Here is an 18,248-nt window from a genome sequence, read left to right on the forward strand (position 1 = left end):
GGAGCGATCGGGCAAAAGCCTTGGAAGAGATTGCAAGCTGGAGGAAGAAATCCTGAGAGATACTGATAAAAGCAAAATTAAGGAGATGAGAGAACAGATGAAGCAACGGCTGGCTAAATATGAACTCAAGATACAGCAAAGGAAACCAGAGAAATTTCAAAGAGACGAACGCGATTACAGTCAAGGCAGGATCCTGATGTTCGCAAAGAAATTTGATGGACCCCGCAGAGAACTAACGAAGAAGACCACTGCTGCCCCACAAGAAAGAGTCGAGACCTCTGAGTTTGAAGTAACGGAAGGGGAACAATCTGGCGATGAGACATCGACAGGACAGAGCAACAAATTGAAGACTCCTTTTCACTTGGAGTTCAACCTGATTCGCCAAACCTGGCTCAGATGGGGGAAGAGCAAGCCACCCAAAAAAGAAGAGGTACACGATGCGGGGGCTGGAAGGGAAGGGGAAAAACAGCAGCCTCTGGAACATACAAGAAGAGAGGAGCCAGATTGTAGAAACTGATGATAATCTTTCCATAATCAATTTGATGAACTGAGATTTAACAACAACAGAAGAAGAGACACTTAAACCAGGACAAACATTCTGTCCCAATAACAGACTGGAATTTACTCAAACCAGGATCGACCTGTTCAAGTTCATCAGGAAGTTCAAACTACACAAATTCTTCAAAATGAAGCCCTCTATTTCAGAGGCTAGACAACTAAAAACAAAATCCCAATTGAAGGAAAATGATATCCTTGCTGTACAGGACCTGGACATGCTGGAAATGTTGGGAGAACTACTCACTGCACAGGTCCTTGATGACACTCGATGTACAGATATGGGTCTAAGGACAAGAAGACAAGCGGCACCAGTAACTTGTTTTAAACCCATGTCACAATTTAATCCACAGATGCCCTATGATGAAATGAAATGAAATGAAAATAAAATGTATAAAGCGCTACAGTTGCCCTGAGGCGTCCAGGGGCTCATGGACTATGCTGCTTTTGATTCTTTCTCTGAGGCAGTTTTGCGTGATCTGGCAATTTTTTTAAGACCTGTATTAATCAGAGAATCAAATCTAGAAAGAACTTAAATAAGGACCAAGAAACCCTGCTGTAAAATCTCAGTAAAAATTATGGAATCATCTGCAAGCGTTCCGATAAAGGCTGAAACATCGTGCTGCTGACCAGAGATCATTATTGCAGGGAATCCTTATGTCAGTTGAATGACACGAGACACTATGAGAGGACCACAAAAGAAAGGTATCAGGAGAGCATCATGGAATACTATCGAATTATCAGCAAGTGGCGTGACAAACTGCTGCTTGACCCCAACAAATTTCTCTTTTTACTCAATAGTGACCCAATCGTACCCACATTTTATCAACTCCCTAAAATACACAAGGACCAAAAGGATCCACTGGGGAGGCTGATTGTTTCCTCCATGGGAGGACTAACTGAAAATATGCCCATATACATTGATTCTTTTCTCTTTCAGATGGTACTACAATTACCTTCCTATGTTAAAGTCACTAAGGACTTCATTATCAAAATAGATGGTATACAATGGGACCCCACGTTTGTATTGATAACTTTGGATATAACCAGCCTTTACACATCTATTAACCACAGGCAGGGCATTGATGCTATGAGTTATTTTTTAACCAAAGACCAATGAAGTTCCTTGAACATAATACCATGCTGATAGAGTTTACTGAATTCTGCTTGTCTCATAAAAAATGTTTGTGTCAGGAACAATTATACAGACAAATCTCCGGCACGGCGATGGGCACCTGCTTCGCCCCCAGCTATGCAAACTTGTTTGTAGGCTGATGGGAGGAGCAGGTGGCCCTCGCTGGTTACCGGGCCAAATGGGCGGAATATGTTGTTACCTGGCCTCGGTATATCGATGACCTCTTCCTTGTGTGGAGGGGGTCAATAGGGAAAGCTAAAGAATATATTCAGGAACTTAATGAGAACAACCTCAACCTCAGATTCACTTATGATGCCAGCACTGAGACAGTTAACTATCTGGATTTGAGGGTTTACATTAAGGAAGGGGTGGTACAGACGGAATTATTTAGGGAGCCGACTGCCGGCAATTCCATTCTGCATGCCGACAGCAATCAACCCCCCCATCTGATTAAAAGTATTCCGTATGGAGAACTCCTTCGCCTGAAATGTAATTGTTCTGATAAGGAAGACTTTCAAAAGGCTGCAACCAGTTGCCTCTCTAGGTTTAGAGCGAGGGGTTATAAGCAAAGTCTGTTGGACAGTGTGTTAAAGCGGGTCCAGAAGATTTCTAGAACAGACCTATTGAAAGATAAGAACATCAGCATCACTAATGATATAATATCATTGAAAAGGACAGTTTCGGATGATAACCACCTATTCTGATGATGCCAACAATGTTAGCAGTATATTAAAGAAAAATTGGCATATACTTCAAATGGATTCAGTGATAGGCAAAGATATTCCAGGTATACCCCTTATCACTTTTTGGAAGGCAAGGTCCACTAAGGATACTCTAGTCCAAAGCCATCTTTCCCCTATCATGTCCTCCAGTGCCAAATTGAAAGAGATGAAAGGATTCTTTCCCTGTTGGAAATGCAGAGTGTGTGCCAGTAGCAAGAGGGTCCTAAATTACAAGATTCCAGGCCTGAAAAAACCGAAAGCCATTAGTAAGTTCATTACCTGCTTAACATCACATGTGGTATAGTGTTTAGTGTGTCCCTGCAGACTTATGTACGTAGGAGCACTATCCACAGTGTGAAGGTGCGCATTTTGGCACATCAAAGAGCCATAACCAACAAGAATGTAAACTATCCCATAGTCAGGCATTTTGCCTGCAAAAATCAGAGCAATAGGGACCTGTTGCAGTATTTTGGGCTCGATTGCGTACCGATAAACCCTAGAGGAGGTGACAGGGTCTCTAGACTACGTAGGTTAGAATAACGCACTATAATTGACCTACATACCAAGATGCCTGGGGGATTAAATCATGAGGAAGAATTAGCAGTACATCTAGGTAGATGAATTCCTTACCCTCATGACCTAAGTAATTTTTCAGTATAGCATTAACTGTAGATTTAAATCATGTGACAGTTTTTGAATTCTTTGAATTTTTGAATTATTTGACATTATTTCTCTGAAAACATGCTTGAACGACATCTCTATTGTAATCATCATTTATTTAATTACCCCTCACTGTAAATATTGCACTAACTAGGGAACTTTCACATGCAATTTTCTCTGTTTTCTGTACAATTTTAAAGCAGCATTTGATTACTATTATTAATGTCCGATCCAGGGCATAATTTGTACACATTTGGGGGCATGGGGGTATCCACCAATAGTCTTTGCCGATTCACGGATGCCGAATCACGTGGTAATTTGCCGTATTAGTGCCGGAAGCGGTACAAAAGGGGGTGGTGATGTACGGAGCATCTGAATCAATCAAACACTCACACCCAGTCAAAAGATCTGGGTTTAATTCATCACCGTTCTTTAGCCCACTCTGCCACCCCAGTTCAGACATAGCTATATGCAAATCAGTCTGACCCTGTGCCTCATGGGAACAGTCCAGCCCGAACTGCCAAGCCATGTCTTTCCTGGACCGAAAACAAGCTTCCGGGGACCGGTTTCTGGCATTCCAGCCGTCTTCAGCCCGGCTTGCTTGAATCCAGTGGCAAAGTGAGCAAGGGACTCACGTCTGAGCATACCCTGCCACACTTATGACGGCCAAAAGCGGTACAAAAGGGGGTGGTGATGTACGGAGCATCTGAATCAATCAAACACTCACACCCAGTCAAAAGATCTGGGTTTGATTCATCACCGTTCTTTAGCCCACTCTGCCACCCCAGTTCAGACATAGCTATATGCAAATCAGTCTGACCCTGTGCCTCATGGGAACCGTCCAGCCCGAACTGCCAAGCCATGCCTTTCCTGGACCGGAAACAAGCTTCCGGGGACCGGTTTCTGGCATTCCAGCCGTCTTCAGCCCGGCTTGCTTGAATCCAGTGGCAAAGTGAGCAAGGGACTCACGTCTGAGCATACCCTGCCACACTTATGGCGGCCAAAAGCGGTACAAAAGGGGGTGGTGATGTACGGAGCATCTGAATCAATGAAACACTCACACCCAGTCAAAAGATCTGGGTTCGATTCATCACCGTTCTTTAGCCCACTCTGCCACCCCAGTTCAGACATAGCTATATGCAAATCAGTCTGACCCTGGGCCTCATGGGAACAGTCCAGCCCGAACTGCCAAGCCATGTCTTTCCTGGACCGGAAACAAGCTTCCGGGGACCGGTTTCTGGCATTCCAGCCGTCTTCAGCCCGGCTTGCTTGAATCCAGTGGCAAAGTGAGCAAGGGACTCACGTCTGAGCATACCCTGCCACACTTATGGCGGCCAAAAGCGGTACAAAAGGGGGTGGTGATGTACGGAGCGTCTGAATCAATCAAACACTCACACCCAGTCAAAAGATCTGGGTTTGATTTATCACCGTTCTTTAGCCCACTCTGCCACCCCAGTTCAGACATAGCTATATGCAAATCAGTCTGACCCTGTGCCTCATGGGAACAGTCCAGCCCGAACTGCCAAGCCATGTCTTTCCTGGACCGGAAACAAGCTTCCGGGGACCGGTTTCTGGCATTCCAGCCGTCTTCAGCCCGGCTTGCTTGAATCCAGTGGCAAAGTGAGCAAGGGACTCACGTTTGAGCATACCCTGCCACACTTATGGCGGCCAAAAGCGGTACAAAAGGGGGTGGTGATGTACGGAGCATCTGAATCAATCAAACACACACACCCAGTCAAAAGATCTGGGTTTGATTCATCACCGTTCTGTAGCCCACTCTGCCACCCCAGTTCAGACATAGCTATATGCAAATCAGTCTGACCCTGTGCCTCATGGGAACAGTCCAGCCCGAACTGCCAAGCCAGTGATGTCATTTGAGATGTCATCAGTGATGTCATCAGTGATGTCATTTGAGATGTCATCAGTGATGTCATCAGTGATGTCACTAACCATGTCATGAATGATGTAATATGTGACATCATCAGCAGTGCATTGCGGGCGCGCGAGTTGTAGTGAGTCCAACTAACTATAACGTGGGAATTTCAATGGTTTTATGTCAGTAACATTTCCAGCTAACTATAACTGGTGTCAAACCTATGGTTTTTTCAGTGAATTTAATAGGTTTTTTAAATGCTAATTCCTAACTATAACTGGTGTGAAACCTATGGTTTTTTCAGTGAATTTCATAGGTTTTTTAAATGCTAATTCCTAACTATAACTGGTTTTTCAGTGAATTTCATAGGTTTTGTAAATGCTAATTCCTAACTTTATATAGGGCCTCAAACCTATGTTTTTTTCAGCGAATTTCAAAGGTTTTTTAAAAGCAAATCTCTATAGCTATGAAATATAATATTTTTTATAATGAATTTTATATTGTATATTTATGTAATACTATTTTTTTAATGTATATTTTTCCCCTTTTTTTTTTGCCTTGGTGCGCTCCCGGTGCGCGTACCGGTGAGCGCGCCGGTAAGCGCAGTTGCGGCGCCCCCCGGTGCGCGTCCCGTTAGCGCTATTGCCGCGAATGAAAACATCATCGTGACGTATCGCGTAGCCGCGTGATGCGTCTTATGACGCACGGCGTAAGCGCACCCGGAAGCGCCCGAGCGCATACGATCGGGCAACGTAAGCGCCCCAGGGCACGCCCCGACGCGCTTACGCTACGCACCCCGACGCGCTTACGCACACCCATGGGCAGGTAGCGTAAGCGCGTCGGGTCATGTGACCTGAAAATAACACTTTTCATTGGTTCAGAACAGTTTTGGTTTCCAAATGATGAAAGCCCGGGTCATGTGACCTGAAAATAACACTTTTCATTGGTTCAGAACAGTTTTGTTTTCCAAATGATGAAAGCCCCCACCTTTTTTCCTCATTCTCACTTTGTTCTTTGAGTGAGGAAGACCTGTTTCTATTCATTGAGAAATGGCCACAGTAGCAGCAGCAGCAGGAGCATCTGCACCACCACCACCACCACCACCACCACCACAAGGACCACCACAACACCACATTGGTGATGAAGAAGAAGAGGAGGAGGAGGAGGAGGGGCGTTCCTGCCGGAAGATAATATCCCCTATAAACCGAAGGAGCACTTTGTGTTGGAGTTTTTTTAAATCCCAAAGGACCAAAAGAAAGTCAATGCGCAAAAAGTGACATGTCTGATCTGTGGCACTGTACTTTCCAGGGGGAACCCTGCAAAAAAATATTCATTTGGGAACCATACAATGCTTCGCCACATGCAACGCAGGCACCCTAACAACTATGCTGCAGCAGAGGTCAGAGAACTGACCAGAAACCCTCCCCAATCTTCTCCGAGCACCTCCAAAAGCAAACAACCCACTCCATCGGGTCCAGAGACAAGGGAGATGGTCCCAAACATCCAACGCCAGTTTGGAGATTACAAAATAGTTTGTATATTTTGTGGGACTACAATTTCCTATGGTGAGCAAAGCATCAAACTCATCAACCGTGCTGGAGACAACCACAACTGCAGAAAGAAACCTTAATTTTTTTCTGATTTTTTTTGCTCCAGTTGAGCCGTTTACAATTCCCTGTCTAAAAAGAATAAAAAAAACAGTTCTTTTTAGAACTACCTCTAATTTATAAACAAATGCTACATTTTTTAAAAACTCTGTCATTCTTTTTTCTCCATGGTACGCTCCCCGGTGCGCGTACCGGGCGCTCCCCCCGTGTACATCGGGAAAAAAAAAATGTTTTGCCCCCGGGGCCCTTTTAGGGCCCCCACATCAAACCTAGGGGTTCAGGGGGGGTCTACCCTGCCCCCTTTTGGTCATTTCCCCCTTTGTTTTTCCCACCTCTTGTGTCTCGATCCTACCGAGACACAAGATGGCGGCCGCTCCGGACTGTTTGGAATGTTGACAGACACCCGAGAGCCAATCAGCTTTCTGCTCGCGAACTCGCGTAGTGCGCTGGTACGCGTACCGGGGCGCGCTTATAGATATATATATTTTTTTGAACCTAAATTACTCAAAATCCACTGGAGCACATATCTTGAGACATAGCAAAGGCACATCGGGCTACCAGTCCCTACAATTTTGCCAAGTTTGGTGGAAATCCATTCAGCTGTTCCGGCTAAAAGTGAGTCCAACCGCCCTATGGAAATTAACATGGGGAAAACACGTTTTGGGACCCCCCTTTTATCTCGGCCTCCACTTGACGAATCCCCCCCAAACTTTCAGGGAAGGAGCGGAGCGGAGCTGGCCATTCTCTTGGAGAAATTCAGCCAATTCCGTCCATCAACGCCAAAGTTATTCCCAATAGAATGTTGCGGATTTCCTATGGAAACTAGGTCCTAATTATAACTACCTACTGGCGACCGCCAGTAGGTAATATATATTAAGCATGGGCATAAAATCCGTTCCGCTCGGGGAATTTGTGGATTTTTGGCAATATCGCGATCCGCGAATCACGCAAATTTGCTAAAAAAATCTGCAAATTCGCAAGCTGTGGATTTTTTTGCTTAGTCGTGCTTGAAAAATACATTATCGCGCGAGCTGCGTTGACTTACCGTGATTCTGTGTTCGCAGAGTTGTTTTTCTCCCGGTTTGCGTGTGATGCGCCATTTTGGAACTTGCTACGTGATCGCACGAGAGTTTTTCGACCACGATTACATTATCGCGGCCCGCCATCTTGCACAGCGATAGTTTGACAACACGAGTACGTCATAAGGGCCCGCGATCACGCATCGCGGGAGTAAACAATGCCGAACACGTAGATGCGGCGCTTAGCTGACTTCCGGCGGGAGATTTGAACAGCTCGCTTTCCCGAAATTGCAAAAATTGCAATTCTGCACAAGAAATCCACCGCAGGCAGAATAAACCTTCTAGAAATGATGATTTTGATCAGAATAACTCCTCAGAAAGAGATTTGGCTGCACTTTTTGGTGCAAGGAGTCCATTTGGGGGGGGGGAGGTGGGAGGAAGGAAGTGCCCCAGAGTCTCCTCTCCAACTTCATGTTCCTGTCCAGCAGGCTCCTCCCAGTGCTTTGTCCATGTCCTGCTCACTTTTGATTTGGATCTGGAACTGGAAGGATTACTTTTTGTGGCTGCTGCTGGATATTTGTATTTGAGGACTTTTTGGACTTTGGAGTTTGGATCACTTTTGGACTTGAGATTTTACAAGTAAGTTGGTGTTGTTTGTTTGGGGCATTGCAGTTGCTGCAACTACAGTTTTAAAACTTTTTTCACAACTTTAGAAAAATATATATTGTGGGTAGCCGCAGTATCCAGTAGGCCCAGGGTTAGTCATGGGTGCATGATACAACTGTTTCTGTGATTTTTTTAAACTTAATTCTCATTTATGTCATGGAATTTTATCTCACTGTTATATGTTGACTTTTTTTTAAATTTTGGGTTGCCGGTAAAGCCTCACTAGCTATTACTACAAGCAGTGGGGGGCTGGCTCTAATCAGTAAGGTTGAGCCGAATAATTAACTAGCAGAACAACGGTGCCAATACTGATATGGATAGTTCAAATGAACCAATAACCATCCAACACTAGAAAAGAAATTCAAGAGTGGGAACTACTTCTCAATAGCATTTTATTCGAAGATTTTTTTAAAGAATTAGTTTCAAAATGTAATACATAGTACAAAGAATATTTATATAGCAAACACGTGAGACATTAAAACATTAACTAGCTGATACTAGGAATTACCATCGTTTAATATTGCATTTTAATCGCCGATTTTTAAAACTTTTAAAACTTGTCTAAATTGTTATTTCCACACTGTTAGCACTCAGCATACCTCCCCAGCTCCTTGCATTTATTTTACACCGCTTGTAGAAGGTCTCAGCTGACCTTAGGGCTGAAACTCGATCTATAGGGATAACATCCCCTACGGCGGCCATCTTAGGTGGGAGGCGACAGCAGTGAGAGCGCTCTAGCTATCCACTACTTAAGAATACGGTCGCTCTCCGCGCTAGCGGACGCGCTTTGCGGAAGCGCCTCGTTCAGCGCCGGAGTCACGCCTGAGTCAGCCCGTCTGCGCCCGTCAGCGCCACGGACGTGCAATAGGACCATGGCGTTATCATCACCTATCAGTAAGGAACACTCACAGGTATTGCATGTGGTGGAAGTAACTGCTAATACAAGCACGGCATATACATCTGACTATATGCAAACTCTACGATTTCCCAAGTCACCTCGGTGTACTCTGCTGAATTTAGGTCAAAGTGATGTATGTCAAAACTGCCCCCTTTATTCAAATCCAGTAAGAACAAAAGTGTTTGAAGCCAGATCTAGCAGTCAATCCCCTGGAGACACTCCGCCATTCTTTTCTTTTCTAAGTTTGAATTGTCGCTCTCTTCCAGCACATAAGACAGAAATATTTAATCTGCTACTTGACGAGACGCCTGATGCCTTGTTTCTGACAGAGACATGGCTTCAGGACAGTTCGGGACCCGATATTGCAACAGCTCTCCCGGACACATACGCTATTATAAGACAGGATAGGCCAAAAAAATTAGGTGGTGGTATAGCTATCATTTTTAAGAAAAATTACAACTGTGAAATTAGCCCGCTCCCATGTTTAGGGTGTGAGGGTGCTATTTTTAAGCTTCTGCTAGCCCCCAATTATACCTTTTCAGGCGCCCTTGTCTACCGTCCGCCAGGGCCAGTATCTAACTGGCAAGCTGCCTTGGCCTGCGGTAAGGAGTTGGTGGCAGCTTCTCCCACCCCGCTTGGCGCCGACCCTGCATTTTGATATCTCGCACGCTGTTAAAACTCTGAGGTGGCGATAGCAGAGCAATTGAATGCTTTTAAATTCACTTGGCACTGTAGTCACTACTTTTAATTGTATTGAAACTGTATTGTACAATTGTTGCTATTAGCTGCGTATAATCACGCTGTTGAAAAATTCCACTCACCTGCACTCACACAGGGCTTAACAGTGGGATTGTTCCTTTCTGCCTCTTTGACCCCTGAACCGGCACTGCAGCCAATCGCGGTGTTTGGAGGGCGGGGCAGGGACGGGACACACGGAGAGTCGAGCGGTTAGCGCTCTAGACCTCCAGCATTCCAGGGCTATTTAGCCCCTCGTCGGCTCCAGCGCGCAGCGTTGGCGCGCAGGGTGGCGCCTACTCCTGCGCCTAAGACGAGCCAAAGACCAGCCCGTCTGCGCCCGTCCGCGACAGGACGGGGCTAGGGGCAGGAGGACATGGCGGCACACTCTGGCGGTGTGGCCGATGCCCTCGGACACGAGAGGATCATATATAGCCCCCAGACGCTAACAGTAGTACGTGAGCGTCTACCGACTACCTGTGTCGGTAAGATAGACCACAATCTAGAGGGGCCGTTCTCGTGTTTTGTATGTAGAACGCAGTTCCACCATAATACTGAGGGAACCGATCAACAGCAAATCAGTGTTGCTAGGCCCACCGGGGATGGACCTTACAGTGGGCCTAATTCCTCTGCGGGGAGTAAAAACCTACTATGTAATGCACGATCATTAGTAAAGCATAGCACTCAAATTTGGGACATGATAGATATGGAGTTACCAGATATCTGTTTTATAACGGAGACCTGGCTCAAACCCCATCTAGTCCCTGCTATCGCGCTGAGCATTCCATTAGGGTACAAAATAGTCCGGATGGATCGGTTGAATAAAGTAGGAGGGGGGGTTGCAATAGTGCATAAGGAGGAACTTAAAATTACCATTCTGGATGAAATCAGTACCCTACAGATGGAACTACTAGTTTTTAAACTTAACTCCGCATCGAGGGAACAAAGAAAGGGTGCCCTGGTCTATCGCCCCCCAGGCCCCAGTGGAAACTTTTCTATTTCCCTCATGGAAGCCCTACTACCGTTTGTAGATCAAAATCAAAACTTCCTGTTATTAGGAGATTTTAATGTGCATGGAGAGTTGGAAGACTGCCTGGATGTTAAAACTCTTTTAACGGATCTTGAGATCTTAGGCCTAAAAAAAATTAACTATGGGCCTACGCATGAGGCAGGCCATACTTTGGACCTAGTGTTCTCGAATTCACCCCGGACAATATGTGCAGCTTCCACCCAGGTCGAATGGACAGACCATTTTATTCTGGAATTCTATACTGACACTATGAATACACCAGCCATACAGACCGCACTTGCCACTAAAAGAAGACCCTGGCACAAATTAACTGCCGAGGCCTTTGCAGAGGTATATAAAGATCACCTGTCCACTGGTCAGTCGGTGGATATAAATACTGAGCTTCAGCGGCTCGAGCAGGCTATTAGTGCAGCCATAAATTCTACCATTCCTCTGAAAATATATAAAGCACGCAAGGCAAACAGACAAGAAATCTGGTTTTCTGAAAGCTTGAGATTGCTTAAACAAAAAACCAGGAAGTTAGAAAAGGTATGGAGACGGTCTCGAAGGTCTGAGGATAAGGAACTACATAAAGTTTCCTTAAGGAAATATCATAAAGCTATCAGGGTAGCTCGGAAAAATTACATAGGCACACAACTAGCAGAGGCTGGGAAAGACCCAGGGCTGTTGTATAAAATCCTACTAACATTTACCAAACCGGCAGCCTGTGAAACAATGGAGAATGCCTCTCAGGCACTATGTGATGAGATTGCACTATTTTTTACGAGGAAAATTGATGCCATCTATGAAAAGATACTGGCTGCTAAGTTAAACGAGACAGCTGTTCTAAATCTCCCAGATAATAATGTATTCCCGAACCTAACCGTAGCTAGCCTTAAAAGCTTTCCCCCCATCTCACTAGAAGAGGTTACTACACTAACCACTCAGATCAAGAGCGGCAGCCCCCTGGATATCATTCCAGCTCGCATTATGCCTTTGCTGTCTGATGTCCTGGGCCCAGAAATCCAAAAGTTAATAAACCTATCTCTGAGCACCGGAGAAGTGCCGAGAGACTGGAAACGGGCCTTGGTGAGACCTCTGAGGAAGAACTCTGCCGTTCCCTGGACGGACTTAGCCAATCTACGGCCGATCTCCCTTCTCCCCTTTATGGGTAAGATTATGGAGAAACATGTCAACCAACACCTGTCTAGGTTCGTCGAGGAGACTAATGGGTTGGATCCCTCCCAGTCGGGTTTTAGGCCAGGGCACAGCACCGAGACCACCTTGCTGTCAGTCGCAGACGATCTACACAGGTTCCAGGATAAAGGTTACTCTGTTATCCTGGTCCTGTTGGATCTGTCTGCGGCATTTGATACTGTGTCACACGACATCATGACCGCCAGGCTTGTTAACATCGGCCTGGAAGATAAGGCTCTGGCTTGGTTGGGGAGTTTCCTGAGGGATCGCACCCAAACAGTCACCTTGGGTGCTTATCGGTCAGAGGAGTCTGGGATCTCAAAGGGGGTGCCACAGGGCTCTTGCCTGAGCCCTACTTTATTTAATATCTACGTGGCCCCCCTCGCTAACATCATGAGATCCCATGGGTTCATTCCTGCGTCATACGCAGATGATACCCAACTCCTCTTCCCTTTTAAGATCCTTACGGATGAGATCAGGAACTCCTTTTCCCAGGGGATGAAGGCAGTGGCCCACTGGATGGCATCTAACCTCCTGCAATGCAATGTTGCGAAAACGGAGGTGATGCTGTTCGGGGAAGCCAAGATCCTTTGGTCCCCAGACTGGTGGCCACAGGACCTTGGCCCAGTCCCGGAGCCTAAACAGGTGGTCAAGGATCTCGGGGTGCGCCTAGACCAGGACCTCTCCTTTAAAAACCATACTGCCCAAGTGGTAGGGTCCTGCTTCCACATAATTGGGATGTTGCGGAAGGTATTTCCCCTATTGCCGGATTCAACAAGGAAGACCCTGGTACAAGCCCTGATATTGAGTCGGTTGGACTACTGCAACGGGTTGCTCCTCTCTGCAAATGAGGGGGTTACCTCGAGATTGCAGGTCGTCCAAAACACAGCAGCTCGCCTTGTCCTTAATAAACCCCCCCGAACACCCTCTAAACCCCTTCTGACTGCGTTGCATTGGCTCTCTGTGAAACAAAGGGTGAAGTTTAAGGTGTGTTGTATTATGCACAAATGTCTTTCGAGAAAAGGCCCTCTATATCTGCTTAGCAAATTCTCACCCTATGTGCCTTCACGGTCCTTGAGATCAAGCGAACAGGCTCTGCTGCAGATACCTAGAGCGAAAAAGGTGAGACAAGGGGACAGAGCACTTTCCATTGCGGGCCCCATGTTGTGGAATACCCTTCCACTTTCCCTGAGACTCTGCAAAGAGCACCTAGCTTTTAGGAGACAGCTGAAAACGTTCTTATTCTAAATCATGGAGATACAGCGACAGGTTGTTTATTTGCTTCTAGGTTGCCAAAGGCGCGGAGATACTCCTTCGGGAGGTGATCCTAGCGCGTTACAAACTCGCAAATAAATAAATAAATAATTGGATCTGCTTACCCCGCTGGTAATGAAGGCGGCCAACTTTACAATCATTGGCGATCTAAATGTGCACTTGGATAATGCCAACTGTACAATCGCAACTGATTTTATCTCTGATTTTGCCTCCCTCAATTTAATCTTGAAAAATACTGGACCCACGCATCGTGCAGGGCACTTATTGGATCCCATTTTCTCCAATATCCTGGATATGATTACATTCCCTGCCCTTCCCATCCCATGGTCTGATCACTTCCTAGTAAAATTTTCCATTCGAACTAATTTAGGAAAAAACGAAAATATATCAACTATCGCTCAATATATTAGGAAGTGGAAAAAACTGGACATTAATACTTTAAATACCTTTCTTGAAACTAATGGCCCATGTACAAAATCAGACATTAAAAGCCTTTCTTTTTCAGTACAGAATTGGCTCATGACAGCCATTGATTCTTGCCTACCTAAAACAAAATTAAGAGGCCATACCCGTCATCCTCCTGCCCCTTGGTTTAATGACACTCTAAAGGAAGAAAAAACTAAATGCAAAAGTGCGGAACGCAATTGGCGGAAAACCTATTCCCTGGAAGCAAAACAAACTTATAAATCTAAATTGACGCACTATCAGATGTTATGTAGAAGAGCAAAAACAGATTATGTCTGTATGACAATTACGGAGGCGTTAAACAAATCAAAAACATTGTTTAATGTTGTAAAAGAGCTTGCAGGATCTAACACTGTTCAAAAACCACCCGATTTAAACAAAAAACAGTGTGACCAGTTAGCTTCCTTCTTTGTCAACAAAGTGGACAAAATTCATAAGGGCATAGAGCTCGCACAAAAAGATCAACACCAGCTTAATACGATAATTTCTGGTGATCCAATTATGGAAGTTGGCGATGCTTCCAAAGAGTTAGACTCTTGCGCCATTGATAAAAGACATGCAACCTTAGAATGTTGGCCACCGCTAAATGCCGACATGGTTATCAATTTACTAAATACGATCAAATCCGGCTCACCAAAGGACCCCTTACCCTGCTCTGTCCTAAAACAATTGAATAGAAATGTATTGACGTTCATTACAGATCTACTTAATGCCTCTCTTCAGGAAGCATACGTTCCAGCAGAATGGAAGCATGCTATGGTCCACCCATTGTTGAAGAAGGCTGGAGCAGATCCAAATATGCCCTCCAACTTTAGACCAATATCTCTTCTGCCTATCTTTTCAAAAATCTTGGAAAAGCACGTGCATCAGGTGCTGTCGGAATTCATAAAAACACACGATCTCCTTCCTTTACAACAATCTGGATTCCGTGTAGGTTTTTCTACGGAAACGACGTTTCTTGGAGTGACAGAAAACATCCGCGCCATGATAGACAGAGGAGAAACTGTGGCACTCATATTATTAGACCTGAGTGCCGCGTTCGATACTGTTTCACATGTGGTGCTGTTACGAACACTCTCCTCCATAGGTATTCATGGCGCAGCCATAAATTGGATTGAGTCACTGTTAAGCAATCGTACGTTTCAAGTTTTTTCTCAGTCTGCCTGCTCTGAGACTTTACTTCTTAAACATGGAGTACCACAGGGCTCAATTTTAAGTCCACTGCTTTTTAATTTGTATATGAGTCCTCTTGCGAGATTAGTTGAGGAGACAGGTTTGAATATGTTTTCATATGCTGACGACTCACAGCTCCTTTTCTCTCTTTCTTCAGCCGAAAGTAACCATCCTTCCATGCTAAAATTAGGGTTAGGTAAGATCGCTGGATGGATGCAGGATAATTTTCTTAAGCTTAACGGCGAGAAAACGGAGCTAATTATTCTTGGAAAAAATAGAGAGGCCTGGGGACCACAACACTGGCCATCTGAAATGGGCCCTCCTCCTATACCTGTTTCACAGGCACGTAACTTGGGAGTCATCATTGACGAATCTTTAGATATGCACCAGCAAGCCGTTAAAACTTCTGCTACATGTTTTGCAGTCTTAAAATGGCTAAAGAAGATCTGCTGGATGCTCCCTGATGGCACCAAAAAAACTGTCATCAATGCCTTGATTACTTCAAGGCTAGATTATAGTAATGTGCTGTACCTAGGGGCAAAGAAAGCTACAATCAGAAGGCTGCAATTAGTACAAAACGCAGCGGCGAGACTTCTTTTCAAAATCCCTATGTCCTGCCCCACTACTAAATACATCCGTGACCTTCATTGGTTGAAAATTGAAAATAGGATTAGGTTTAAATCCCTATGCTTTATGCACAAAATTTCAACTGGAACTGCTCCTAAATATCTGCGGAACCTTGTGCATCCTTACTTACCTTCGAGAGTTCTTAGATCAGCAACCGCTAATAATTTCATTATTCCCAAAATCAAATTATCACGGATGGGGGGAAGATCCTTTGCCTTCTTAGGCCCATCCCTCTGGAACAAGATGCCTCATTCCTTACGTTCGGAAGTCAGCCATGTGAAGTTTAGGAAAGCATTAAAAACGTGGCTTTTTAACATCTGATATTGACTGGCAAAATACGCATTTCTGAATTACTAGCGCCGGGAAACCCCTTGGTGGGTAGCTGTAGCGCTATACAAATTAAATAAATAAAAATAAATAAATAAACAGTACACTCAATCTTTCATTCAATTGTTCACGCATATCACAAACATCCATATCACATACACACGCTCCGGGGAGAAAAAATTGTGTAGTATATATACAATTAAAGAAAAAAGAAAAAAGTGAAGAAACACAAAGCAAAAAACAACCAGGTCTGCAAATGATTTCCAAAACTAACACAACACACAATTTTTTCATAGTACATTCCTATGTGACTGGCAGATTAATCAAAACTCATTAGAAATTAATCCTGCAGGGTAATGTACAAAATGGAGCTACGGGTTCAGCTACTTGAATGCCCGGATGCTCTCGCAGACCGGTAACAGCGGGGCCTACGCGTTTCGAATCCCACTGCAATCGTTGGGGATTCTCTTCAGGGCCTTCTAAATTCTCTGTGACAAATAAAGCAAAAGAAAAAAGAAAAATATAAGTTGCTGATATTATACAGTTTAGGACAACATCGGGCTACATCCAAAGCACTGCTTAGCGATGCATTAACCAGTCTCAGCTCAGGCTTACCAATCGTGAGGGGTCCTAGATGAGTACTTAGAGGAGCGGTTTATTATAGCTAGGTCTGATCCTGCGGAAAATAGAAAATTTCACCATCAGAAATTGACTGAACTGTTGGAATGCATTTCTTAAAAGGGGAGATGTTGGGTATACTGGGTACTCAAAGGGTGTTTTAATACTCACTTTATTATTAAAAACAGCATGTATGCATATTGATTCCACGTGTTCCCATAAACTGATGTCAAGGTTCTAGTGCACGGCAAACAAGGAGGCTACCTAAAGACGAAGAAACTTAATTTAGACTTTTTCCTCGGTAAAGTTGCGTTATAGGATCAAAAAACTCAATACTATCTTACCCCTAGCACTGCATGGTTTCGTCTCGGGGCTGATGGCCAAGTGGACGACAGGGATGAATGAATAACAAGGTCTTAACTGCAGAGCAAGGAGAGAACCGATTACTTTTACATGTAAAAGAACCAGTTTAACGTGCTATCTATGTCGCATGTTCGATCAGTCTTACCGGTCTATAAAACTTGAGAACCAAGGGATGGTTGAGTCGGTTATTCCGCACAATGAAGACGATAGTAGGCACTGCAATAGAGACAATGAATTGTAACAATCGACTATTTACAGCAGGTCGTTTGGTTCTGGCGGGATTTTAAATGATCATTGAAATCTTACCGGTCTTATTCGGTCGACATACTTCAGAGTACGGTGAGACAACTCTCTCGTGACGTTCTAACAGGAGCACTGCAGAAAGCACACACAAAGGAAACTATCATATGGAAGCTTCTATATATGTAGGGGTAAAATGGGGACTTGATTTAACAACTCTTACCGGAAACGTCGGGTGTTTAAAAGTGACCTGTACTCTTATGTGCACAAGCGCCTCGAGCTAGATCCTGGTGCGGGCGTTCGACGAACTCTACGGTAGAACAAAAGACCGTCACTATCAAGTGGGGCAGCGATAAAATCTAACCTCTAATGCAATCAAAACACTTACTGGTATCCCGGGCTCCCACACGGACCGATGGCGTTTGATTCAGCACTTCTCTCTCGCGCATGCGTGGATGAGCGCGATCGACGAGATGTTTGTTTTTTAAAGAAAAATTGCGCAAGGACAGCCCTTAAGGGGAGTGGTAAATTGCTAGTGGGGCCAAGTACAAATATAGAACATTTAACGCGGACACTAAGTACCGGTTACATTGGTAATACATGGGTATAAACGAACTCAATGGCTAACCATGGTTCGATATAACAGGGACAATAGCATTTCGCGGGATATACATGATGGTATAAACAGAATTCTTTTACAAAAGGGGCATCTTTATAGTTTATAAATTTCACTCAATTCATTAAGGCCTGATGTTGCCGTATCAAATTTAACTATAAGAAATGCCTCTCTCTTAGATAATTTAAGATCCCAGTCGCCTCCACGAGGGTCTTTTTCGACCTTCGATATAACCGTCGACCTCAAATCGCAGATCTGATGTTGCATCCGTGCCCAATGGTTAACCAGGGGTGCATTTTCCACTTTTCTTTTCCATCTTGATTTATGTCGGGAGATACGTTGGCGCACTTCTTGGTTAGTTTTGCCGATGTACAGGCGTCCGCACGGGCATTTTATCCCGTACACCACGAATTTAGATTTGCAATTGCTGGAAGCATCATGCTTCCAGGAAATTCCATTATGTTGAAA

The sequence above is a fragment of the Lissotriton helveticus genome, chromosome 7 (assembly GCF_964261635.1).
Source record: "Lissotriton helveticus chromosome 7, aLisHel1.1, whole genome shotgun sequence".
Taxonomy (NCBI): domain Eukaryota; kingdom Metazoa; phylum Chordata; class Amphibia; order Caudata; family Salamandridae; genus Lissotriton; species Lissotriton helveticus.